This window comes from Lemur catta, chromosome 8, assembly GCF_020740605.2.
Source record: "Lemur catta isolate mLemCat1 chromosome 8, mLemCat1.pri, whole genome shotgun sequence".
Classification (NCBI taxonomy): domain Eukaryota; kingdom Metazoa; phylum Chordata; class Mammalia; order Primates; family Lemuridae; genus Lemur; species Lemur catta.
Window position 1 is genome coordinate 10849405 of NC_059135.1, and position 10600 is coordinate 10860004.

At 39.1% G+C, this 10600-nt stretch overlaps 1 protein-coding gene across 1 annotated transcript in view; it reads left to right on the forward strand.

The window, feature by feature from the left end:
- The window catches only part of IRS1 (insulin receptor substrate 1), a 56892-nt gene extending 46753 nt beyond the window's left edge, over positions 1-10139 (forward strand). The window contains exon 2 of the mRNA XM_045559049.1: positions 8951-10139. The gene's annotated coding sequence lies outside the window, so the exon portion shown is untranslated. The remainder of the gene's footprint in view (positions 1-8950) is intronic.
- The last annotated feature ends 461 nt before the right edge of the window (positions 10140-10600 follow it).

Below are 10600 nucleotides of genomic sequence, written 5' to 3' on the forward strand. Positions count from 1 at the left end.
ATAAAAGTGTAGCCTATTGGAAGGTTGAGGTAGGAGGATCGCTTGAGCCCAGGAGTTTGAGGTTGCAGTGAGCCGTGATGATGCCACTGGACTTTAGTCTGGGCAAAAAGAAAAGTGGCCTTTCAACAGTGTTTCTGTAGATAGCATTAATTCGAGATCTTGTCAAAGATATGCGAATGCTACTGTCTTAATATTGAGCTCCTGCCGTTCCCTATGTAGGTATGCAGGTCTTTGTATAAAATTGAATCACACGTTGTATTTTTAGCTTTACTACTACTACTTCCTCTACCTTTTTTTTTTTTTTTGTCCTGGGATTTTCCCATGTCACCTCTTCTCTGAAATAACTTGGTCGCTCTTCCCAAGATGCATCCTGATTTTGGCTTCAGCTTCAGTCCCTGGCTGGCATTTGGTCTCTGGATTCATTCTTGCTTGGGAGTTCCACCAGGGCGTTTTTGGCTGGTGTGTTTTCAGGTACCAGGAGAAGATGTGAGATCCAAGGATTTCTGGCTCTTAATAACAGTAGTTACAATAAGAGCTAATGAGTGAGGGCTTGTTAAGAACTTGTCATGTATTATCTCATTTAATCTCAATAACAACCCTATGAAATGGGCATTACTATCCTGTATTACGGATGAAAACATTGAAACTTAGGAGGATGCCTAAAATCACAGAGAAAACAACAGTGAGAGAAGGGATAAGGGAAGTTGTCTCACTTTCATTTTAGATTTTAATTCAGGAATAATTTTTGAGTTCAACAAAATTATCAGTCTTTAAAAAGCATGATGACCATGTATATAGCTCCACCTTCATTCTCAAAATAACGTTTTTGGGATTGAATTCTCTAAATTACATTTTAGAATTCAAAATTGCACACAGTTTACTCACTTATCACTCAGGTTGTGGCAACTCAAGGGAAGCACATGTTTATTGCATTATTACTTTATTGCAAGCAACAGTTACAGCTTATCTTTAACATGACCTAATTACCATTGGTCCTGTCTGTGGCCTTCTGTATTCTAAGATGAATGGTGTAGTTTTCCACACTCCCTCATATTAACTTTTGTTTAAGAATCACTATCATAGCCCAGAAATCTTTATGACTTGCATTTCCTTAACAAGAATTCTTAAGGTACAACAGATGAGAATTAAGGGTTGAATCCATTGAGATATGCTGCCATATACTGATATTTATGATCAGTTTCAATTGGTTTCAGACAGGAAGTATTTTTTTTTTCATTAGTTAAGCCATTAAGGAAAAAAAGAACAGTTAACTTGAAAGAATCCCAGATCAAATTCTTCCCAACACTTTTCCCTTGATGGTTTCCTCAAAGAAAGAAGGAAGACAAAGATTAAACTTTTTGCTGGTAATTTAAGATGATGGCTTCCTGGAGATGTTAATTAGATGTTTGTTGTAGGGAAAGTCTTCTATTGAACTTGCCTTTGTCCTTGCCCTTGCTAGGAACTGTTGGGCGTGGCATTGTCCTCTGATAGGTCTGTTTAATGATCAAAAAAAACCTATGGGAAGATCAGGGCCACACAGCTGACTGACGGTACTTCATGGTTCCTTTTAAAGATGCTTGCTCAGTTCAGTAGATTTTTCTTACATTACCAAGTTCTTCCATAAAGTCAACCACAACCCATATTATCGGGGACTCCGGCTAAATCTTGTGGTGAGTAGGAAATAGATTAAACACAGGTTTTCCCATTCTCCAGCTGCCAACAGTGATGTCAGTGGTGTTAATGATCTTTACCTCCATCCAGTGCAGACCAGAGCTGACTGTAAATGCTTGTTCTGTCCCCGATCCTGCGCTCTTGTGGAAAAAGTGATGATGGTTGAGAAACAATTGGATAGTCAGACAATTACTCAAATGCAAAATCAGGCACTTGCTTTCTTGAAGCAATTTGACTCCAGGGAGAGGGCAAAGAATGAGAAATCTATTTAGCATTTAACAGAAAAAGTAAAGGCAGTGAAAATGGGTCTGTCTGATTCCCTTTAGTCTAATTACAGAAACAGTATTGCCTGCACTTTGTACTATCTATACGCTACGTTGTAAATGAAGTTGATTATAATGTAATTTAAGTCTTCTGGCTTGTAGCAAAGCCAGACCTATAAAACCTGTTTTCTGACCATTGCAAACAAAACCAAAAATGCAAAAGTGACGTGGAATTACAAAAGAAACCTCAGAACTCTGGAATGTGGTTCGTGTGAGGGAGAATATGCTGCAGAAAAAGCTCCCTGGCAAGCACAAGAAAAACTGACTTTTATGACTTTCTTACTCAGGTGGGGAAGAGTCTATCATGTTAGTTTCATGTCTGTGGGTAACAGGTTTATTTTGGTTGAGTTCTGTTAAAAGTATAGCTTCCTGCCCCACATTACCTGTGGTCTGACTTGAAATGTGGAGGGATTTTTTTTTTCTGAGTCCTCCTACCTTGACACTGTCGTGGATTTGGGACACATTATCATATTGGTAGAAGAGAGACTGGAGACATGTTGATCTACATTTCGGGGGGAGCCGTTGTGGTGTTGACCCCATTTGCTTTTTCAGCCTGCTCCCTGTGAATAAAAAGGATGGGAAATAACTGAAATGGATATCCTTGGCTTAAAAAGATTTCTGAATATTTATGCAGAGTTTCTTAATATGTCATTGACAGAAGACTTTAATAACTATCGAGAACTCTATGTTGTTGTTTGTTTTAGTCTACCTTCTCCATCACTCCCTCACCGTCTTGAAAAGTTTCCAGAACCTCCGTCTGCCTTTTGTAGCCGGGGAAGGAGAAATCCACGGTGTTTGACAGAATTCAGCCTGGGAGGCCACAGTGGGAGCTGACAGGCTTCATGGTCACCTCTCCTCCTTCTTTCCCTTTCGTAATACGTGTGCGTTTCTTCCTTGGTGGTCTCCTGAAGTCACCAGCGCTGCCAGAAGGTCTTTCATGGGGACAAAAGGGGAACTGGAGCGAGATGGCGTCTCACATGCTGGCAGCTCTCCCTGAATTTTCTTCCTTGGCAACCCTGTGCACTAGAAGGTCTGGCCAGCAACCTTGTTATTTTCACCAGTCCTCTCCCTTGTGACTTGCACCAGGCAAAAGTGCTATTTAAGCAGCTCCGTTAAAGCCGGTCAGCTACCCTTTGCCATTTAAGACCACAAAACCAAGTCTTTCCAGCTCAATCCTGGCCCATTTTTAAAGAAGTTGGTTTCCTTTCTTTAGCTAAAATGACTTTCTCCTTTCAACAGCGAGTAGCAAACATCTTGGTCTTTCCTCTAACTTTAGCTCAATTCTCCCTTGATTTTGTGTGTGTGTGTGTGTGTGTGTGTGTGTGTACGATTGTGGTCCAAAGGCTTTAAAACTGACAATGCTTTTTCACCGTTCAGTTCCATCCTTTTCCAGAGCTTGAGCGTGCCCCCATGCTTTGCAGCTATACCTTGTAAAGAGCAGAGACTTTCTCATGTCCCAATCTTTTGACACTCTCTGGATTTAGGTTTTCCTTTCATGTGCGTGGTGACCATAGCTAATAGGGTAGGACCAGGAGCATGCAGCTTTCCTGCCTTGATGCTACCATCTCACTCAGGTGGTCGAGCCCAGAACCTACCCGGGAAATTCCTTCAATAAGGGTTTCACAGTCTTATCACACAGATCAGTGGGCTCATTTACTCATCTGAGGTTTTATAGTGTAAGTGTTAAAATGAGGAACACTCATCCGCTAGCGGAACTAGGAAGGTATTTGATTTTTTTTTTTTTTTTAATTTACTGGGCTCATATGCCAGATTCAAGTATGCTAAAAAAAAAAAAGTACTTTTGCAGTGTTTTATAAGGGTCTTTATTAATATGTAAACATTCTAGAAGACAGGTTCTACTTTAAATCAGTGATACTATGAATTAATCGCATCAGCATCTGTGAGGTAGCTGAAGAATTGGTAGGATGGTATGCAACTGAAGGTGATTGTGTGAAATAAAAAATTAGCAGACCTGGGAAGAAAGAGGAATATGTCGCAGGCATCGTTGTCTGAATTTTGCAAGGTACAGAGCTGGCCACCAACCTCTGTGCTCTCATGGAGTTAATATTTTTCTCCCCTAGAAGAAGTTCTCTTCTCTTCAGAGTCTTCCAAATCTTTTGCCTGTGCCATTCCCTTAAGGACTTAGGCTTTTGGAAACCAAAGCCAGGAAGCTAGAGGCTTTTCCTACTTTCAAACTGTCATATTCTCCCCACATACAATGAGTTGGGAGGATAAGAAATGGATAGAATACTGGGAAGTTTTAAAAAAATTGGTTAACATTTCAAATATTTTCTCATCATAGATTTTTGAGAATGGGAAAGTTCTAAATATGATTAAAACATTGTTTTCCTCTCCTTTCCTTAGAAAGGAAAATTATCTCAAGTCCTGTAAGTAAATACTGAAATTAGAGCCACAGCTCAGTAGTGGCTTTTTTCTGGGAGATAGGAATTACAAGTAATGTTTATTCCTTCTTTACATTTTCCTATATTTTGTATATTTTCTGTATTATGATTAAGATTTTTTAAAAAAAAAATCACAGCTGTTTATGTTAACTGAAAGAGAAATATGCTGTTTTGACACATTTCTTTAAGTGGAGGAATTTTATATATATGAATTTTTCTAGTTGAGTCTACAATATAACATTTTATACAGTGGTCTCCACTGAAGAAAATTTATCACTACAGCACTTTTTAAAAGTGCAATTAGATGAAGAAGGGTTACTTTCTGGCTACATTTTAGTATATGACAATAGCCAAGCAAGTTATATTGTTCGTTCCTATTTCCGTAGCAAAAGTAGAAACTGCTAGTAATGCCCTCACCAGATTTTTATTACTGTGTTGCACTTGACTCAACAAATTGGCAAGAACTTTCAAAACATGTAAATAGAAGATAAAAACACTTGTCAATGGCTTTAGCCAAAAATGCACTGCTGAAAGGGTATGGATCCTTCCATTGTGCTTATATCGTAACCTGTGCTGTTTTCAGCTGCTTCCATGGTGAAAACTGAGCAGTAGGCCGAGACAGCGTGAAAGGAAGCAAAAGCATTATTTGCTTTTCAGCTAGAGTAGGCATAGTTTAAGTGGGTAGAGTCCAGAAGATGTAAATTCCTCTTGGATGCAATAATGCAATAATCCATAGGTTTCAAGTAGCATTGCTCAAGTGTTGACTTATTTGATAATGCTTTAAAAATCACATTTTTCATTACTGCCAACAGGATTAGGTGGGTTTTCTCTTACAAGAAGATACACACAAAAGGGTACAGTAGATACTGATGTGGTAATGAAATTTTGTCAAAATGTAATTTCCTGCTACTAAATCTCATGACAGGTGCATCATATTTCTGGGTTCAGAAGTTATCCCCCAATGATGTAAGTAGAATGTACCTAGGAATATCACCACTTGATATTTGCACAGTGTCTTCTCTTAAAGAAATGTTCTGCTTTTTTGTTTCCAGTGTATGCCTGTTACAAGTGAGTTTTTGTATTTGTAAAACATTGTAGCAATATTTGCTACATGTGGTTAGCATCAGCCTATTGAAGCTGTGGATATAAAGTGCTTTAAATTTATGTATGCCTATGTCTTTTTCAGTGCTTATTCCAGTCTTTATCATTGCATTTGTATTTGTCACTCAACAGATGTTTATTGGATTGAATGACTGCAAGGCATTGCTTTTTTTTCTTTTTTAAACATATTCCTGAGCTACACAAATATACGTATATACGTGCTTGCCTTGTGCAAGCCGGTGCTTTATTCAAGCTCAGCCTTTCTTGATTGCAAACATGTACAGGTAGGGATATGGGCAGATGAACTTTAGTCTCATAAAGCATATGCTAAGGTCTGTCTATAAAGTTCTGAGACTTCCTTTCCAACAAACTCATCAGAGCAACTGTCGTGAATAACTATGCTTTTGGAACTCCAGTTTTGGAGCTCTTTGGCTTTAGATAATACCTCGCTGGGAACCATTACCCAGCTTAATCAGTCCCATTATTCACCATGTTTGGCTCTCAAAGCTTTTTGGCTGTCTCCAAAGATCAAACGTGCCCTCAAAGGGCTAAGACTGGCTGCTATAGAGACCATTCAAAAGAATATGCCCAAGGCTGAGAAGGCAGTTGCAAAAAAGAAACGGGAACTTGAGCAGGCATTCCAAAAGTGCTTAGAACAATGGCTGCATGATTGGAATAAGGATGCAGCCCCCAAGGTGGTCGCTGGGAAGGGCAGTTCTCACTGAGGGATGTCCATGTCATTACTTGGTAGATAAACTTTATGTGCACACACACATACGCACACCCTGTGCAAAGTCAAACAGGTGTGAATTTCAGACCTTCCCTGTGAATTTTTCCTGCCCTCTGTTGTCTGTGCGTAGCCTTCTAGTTCTGTTCCCAGCCACCCCAAGTCAGCATTGCCTCACACTTTACCACTTGCTTTCACTTTTTCATAGATTCCTAAGCCGATGGCACCAACAGGTAGCATTTGTGGCTGGCTGATGTAAGCGTTGATCAGGATTTTATATATATATATATATATATATATATATATTATTAAGGGTTTTGAAAAGTAGTATGCTAAAACTTTGGGAGGAAGATATACAATGAAATTGATATGTCCTTTTATTTTCTGCTCTTTGAATGTACTTGTGGACGATGACAGGGATGGCTTCCGAGTGGCCGAAAGCAATAGATTTCAGGGTGCAGTGAAGCCACACTTTTCCCCCTGACAAGGACCCCAGTCCCTCCCGGCCCCACCGTGCAGGTTGGCTCATGTGATGATAAAACTGGGTCCAGTTTGTTCCTGTGCTAGGCCGTTCGTTCAGCCCTTCCAGAGGAGAGCCAGATGTGACATGAAAAACATGTCGTGTGCTCTTTGCCTTTCCCCTATTAATATATCCAGCAGTTTCTTTGTCAGTCACAGGTCCTTTAATCAAGTGTGGCCTTCCTGCCTGATTTTAGGCCCAGAGCCATGAAGCTGTGTGAAGCTGTATGGAGCCATTCTGGTAGGAACATTCCAGTGTGAGTTTAGGAGAAACTCGACTGTAAATAAGAGATCTGGAGAGGTTCCCAGCGCACCACTGGGGCTCTGAAGGGACGGGCTTTCCTTGCGCTTGTAGAGACCACACGAAGTGAGCCCTGTTTCTCGGGCACTTGCAAGGATAAGCCTGGAGTGCTTCGTTCTTTTGTTTTTACATTAGTGTCTCCATGCCAAGTCTTTATTAGTGAGTTAAAAAATAGTCTGTTTACCTGTCTTTTAGAGGCGGAGTTAATATTTTAAAATAAACAGAAATCTCCTCCTAAACCAAGAATCCTTACTTGGTAAACTTCAGCTTACCTGGAAGCTGTTACGTACATAGGAACGATGGCTGATCCCAGCCACTGCCATTGCCTTCAAGAGGAGTGAGCAAGACTGGTTAGCATTTATGCTGTATGAATTTTAGAAGTTGTCGCTATCCTTGTAACTGATAGGGATTATTACTGCTGCATCTCGAGTATCACAGAGCATGCCCTTGTTGTCCCTACAATGAGATAAAGACCTTCCTGCTGGCTTGTGATTCGAGGTTCTTCACCCTCTATCTCAATCTACACTTGTAGACTTAACTTCTTCTACCCCTCCTCCACTGCTTTGTGGTCCAGCAAAACCACATGCTTCACTTAGCCTGCTCTTGACATCACCTTTACCCCCTGGCTCTCATTCTGTCATGCACCCTCAATGGGAAGTGTCTTCTTCTCTATCCTTCATCCATCTCCTATTTACTGAGTACCTGCTATGTGGCACGCCATGTGCTATGTTCTGGAGATACAACACTGAGACAGCATAGACACACCCCTGCCTCCATATCCCCAAATTGTGTTCCTTTTCTTCCAGATCAAGCCAAATGTGTCAGCAAGGTACTTCCCTTATACTCCTAGCAGGAAATATTCTCTCCCTCCTCCATGTGTCTAGAGCTTTTTTCCTCCCCTATGTGTCTGTCAAAAAATTTACTGCTATCTACTTTGCATTTTATTTATTTATGAACATAGCTTGCCTTCCTTTCTGGAATTGCTAAAAGGCAGGGCTTGTGGCAGAATACACCTTCGTACCTTCCATAGTACTTAATGTAACCGTTTACTCATTCAGCAAGTATGTATTGATTATCTACTCTGTGCTGAATATTCTTCAGGGCACTCTATAAGTATTGATATTTATAGATATGTTGTGAATGCATGAAAAATATGGACCTCTGAAGGACTATCTAATATAATTCTTGAGAGTAAAAGATGCTTTATGAGGTTGAAAAGGGTCTTCCCTCTGAAGGGGAATTATAGATAATGCCCCTTTGAGATTTGCCTTCTTGAGTTGCATGGAAGAAACGCTGTGCTTCTACCTAAACACTGTATTTCTATTAGGCCTAAATCTGAACCCCTCTTTTTTCTTATTTAATGATTAACTAGCTCTGTTTTGCTTCGGTCTCCTTTTGCATCTAAAATGCTCATGTCAAACAGTGTCACATTAAAAATTGATTTCAGGTTTTGTAACATTAGGCTCTGCAACTCCAAATTCTAAAATCTGTAGTTGACTTTTAACCAAAAAAAGACTGAACATAGACTGACCATAACCTGCTCACCATATTTTATAGTTAGTCTACACAATAACTATAATGTGTTTTTTTTGTTTCAATCATAACACCAAAGAATTTTGTACTTTTGCATCACTAAACCTCTGAAAGGTCTAGATCATGTTGATTTGTTTACTGACTGAATATTGACTACTTTTAGTTTGTGATTGCTTTAGACTCTTGCATTTGGAAAGAAATAAGAAGTTTATGGTTTGTTGATTTTTATTTAGGTACACAGTACTGTTTGTGCCTGTAACTTCAGTTTATCTGACACTTTAAAAAGAAGGGTTCTTTGAAAGAAGAGTTCTAAAATAGTGATGGTGAGTTTTGAGATGTCTGTGGTGATGAATTCTTTCATTTTCCTTTTCAGAATGAAGACCTAAATGACCTCAGCAAATCCTCCTCTAACTCATGGGTACCCAGACTCTAAGTATTTCGTGATTCACAACTAGGACCTCATGTCTTTCTCCTCAGTAGATGGTACGATGCATCCATTTCAGTTTGTTTACTTTATACAAGCCTCAGGAGTTTGTTGACTGAACTGCACGTTCTATATTGTGCCAAGCAAAAAAGCACTGTGACACCAGAACAATGAATCTGCAAAAATTCATCTTCAACCGTAAGGACTTAGCTGGCCACAGTGAGCTGATGTGCCCACCACCATGCCACGAGAGAATGGGTTTACTCTCTTTGCATCTGCAAGATACATTTCATCTGCTGCTGAAACTGTGTATGACGAAGCATCATTGTAAATTATTTCATACAAGATTGTTCACGTTGGGTGGAGAGAGTATTAAATATTTAACATAGGTTTTGATTTATATGTGTAATTTTTTAATGAAAATTGTAACTTTTCTTACAGCACATCTTTTTTTTGGATGTGGGACTGAGGTATACAATGTTCTGTTGTAAAGAATGGAGCAAATGCTTAAAACAAGGCTAAAAAGAGTAGAATTAGGGTATGATCCTTGTTTTGAGATTGTAACTCAGAAAAATAATATAATAAGAATCATAGTGCCATAGATGGTTCTCAATTGTATAGTTATATTTGCTGATACTATCTCTTGTAATATAAACCTGATATTGAGCTGAGTTCCTTATAAGAATTAATCTTAATTTTGTATTTTTCCTGTAAGACAATAGGCCATGTTAGTTAAACTGAAGAAGGGTGTATTCTGCTGGGTGTTTTCAACTGTCAGCTTAAAATTGGCGATGGAATGGAAGCAAAATTACAAGAAAAGGAAATCAAAGTCTTCCATTGTAAATACTGTAAAGAGAAGGAGACATGGGTGATTCCCTCAAATCAAAAGCTCTCTTTGGAATGAACAATGTGGGTGTTTGTAAATTCTGGAAATGTCTTTCTATTCATAATAAACTAGATACTGTTGATCTTTTCTTCTCTCCCCTCCCCTCCACTTCTGTAAGCTTCCTGCTCTATTCCCACCACCTTTTCCTGTGCACACATTATGAAATTTCATTTCCTGCATTGTCTTGAGAAAGATAGACAAGTGAGTGCTTGCTAACCAGACATTAAAATTCCAGAAAGTGTGGTTTTTTTGTTTTGTTTTGTTTTGTTTTGTTTTGTTTTTTAATCATGACCAGGGCTACATGTCACTTTTCCTTAAGACCCTTATCTCTTGTTTTCTGAGAACTTCCAGTGTTACGTTATTTAACTGAATGCAATTGGCCTCTTTGCCTTGGTGGGTGCTGGCCTGTTAGTGATTAGCTAATGAAACACCATGTTCAGAGAGCACACAAAAGCATAATGACCTGCTATTGAAACATCTAGCCAGCAGTGAAAATGTTAATCCTTTTCTTGTTTGGAAAGTATACACATCTTGAAATTTTTCCTTGTGAAAAAGAAATGGCAATGAAATGCTCTTAAAGATATTGCCAACAGAATTTCTAATCTTTTTTACCAGGAAACTTCCTAAAGGTTAAGTGAATTAATGCAAATATCAGGCTCCCTCCTAGTCAGCACAAACTCTGTATCAGGAATTCCCAGCCCTGCTGTTGGAAG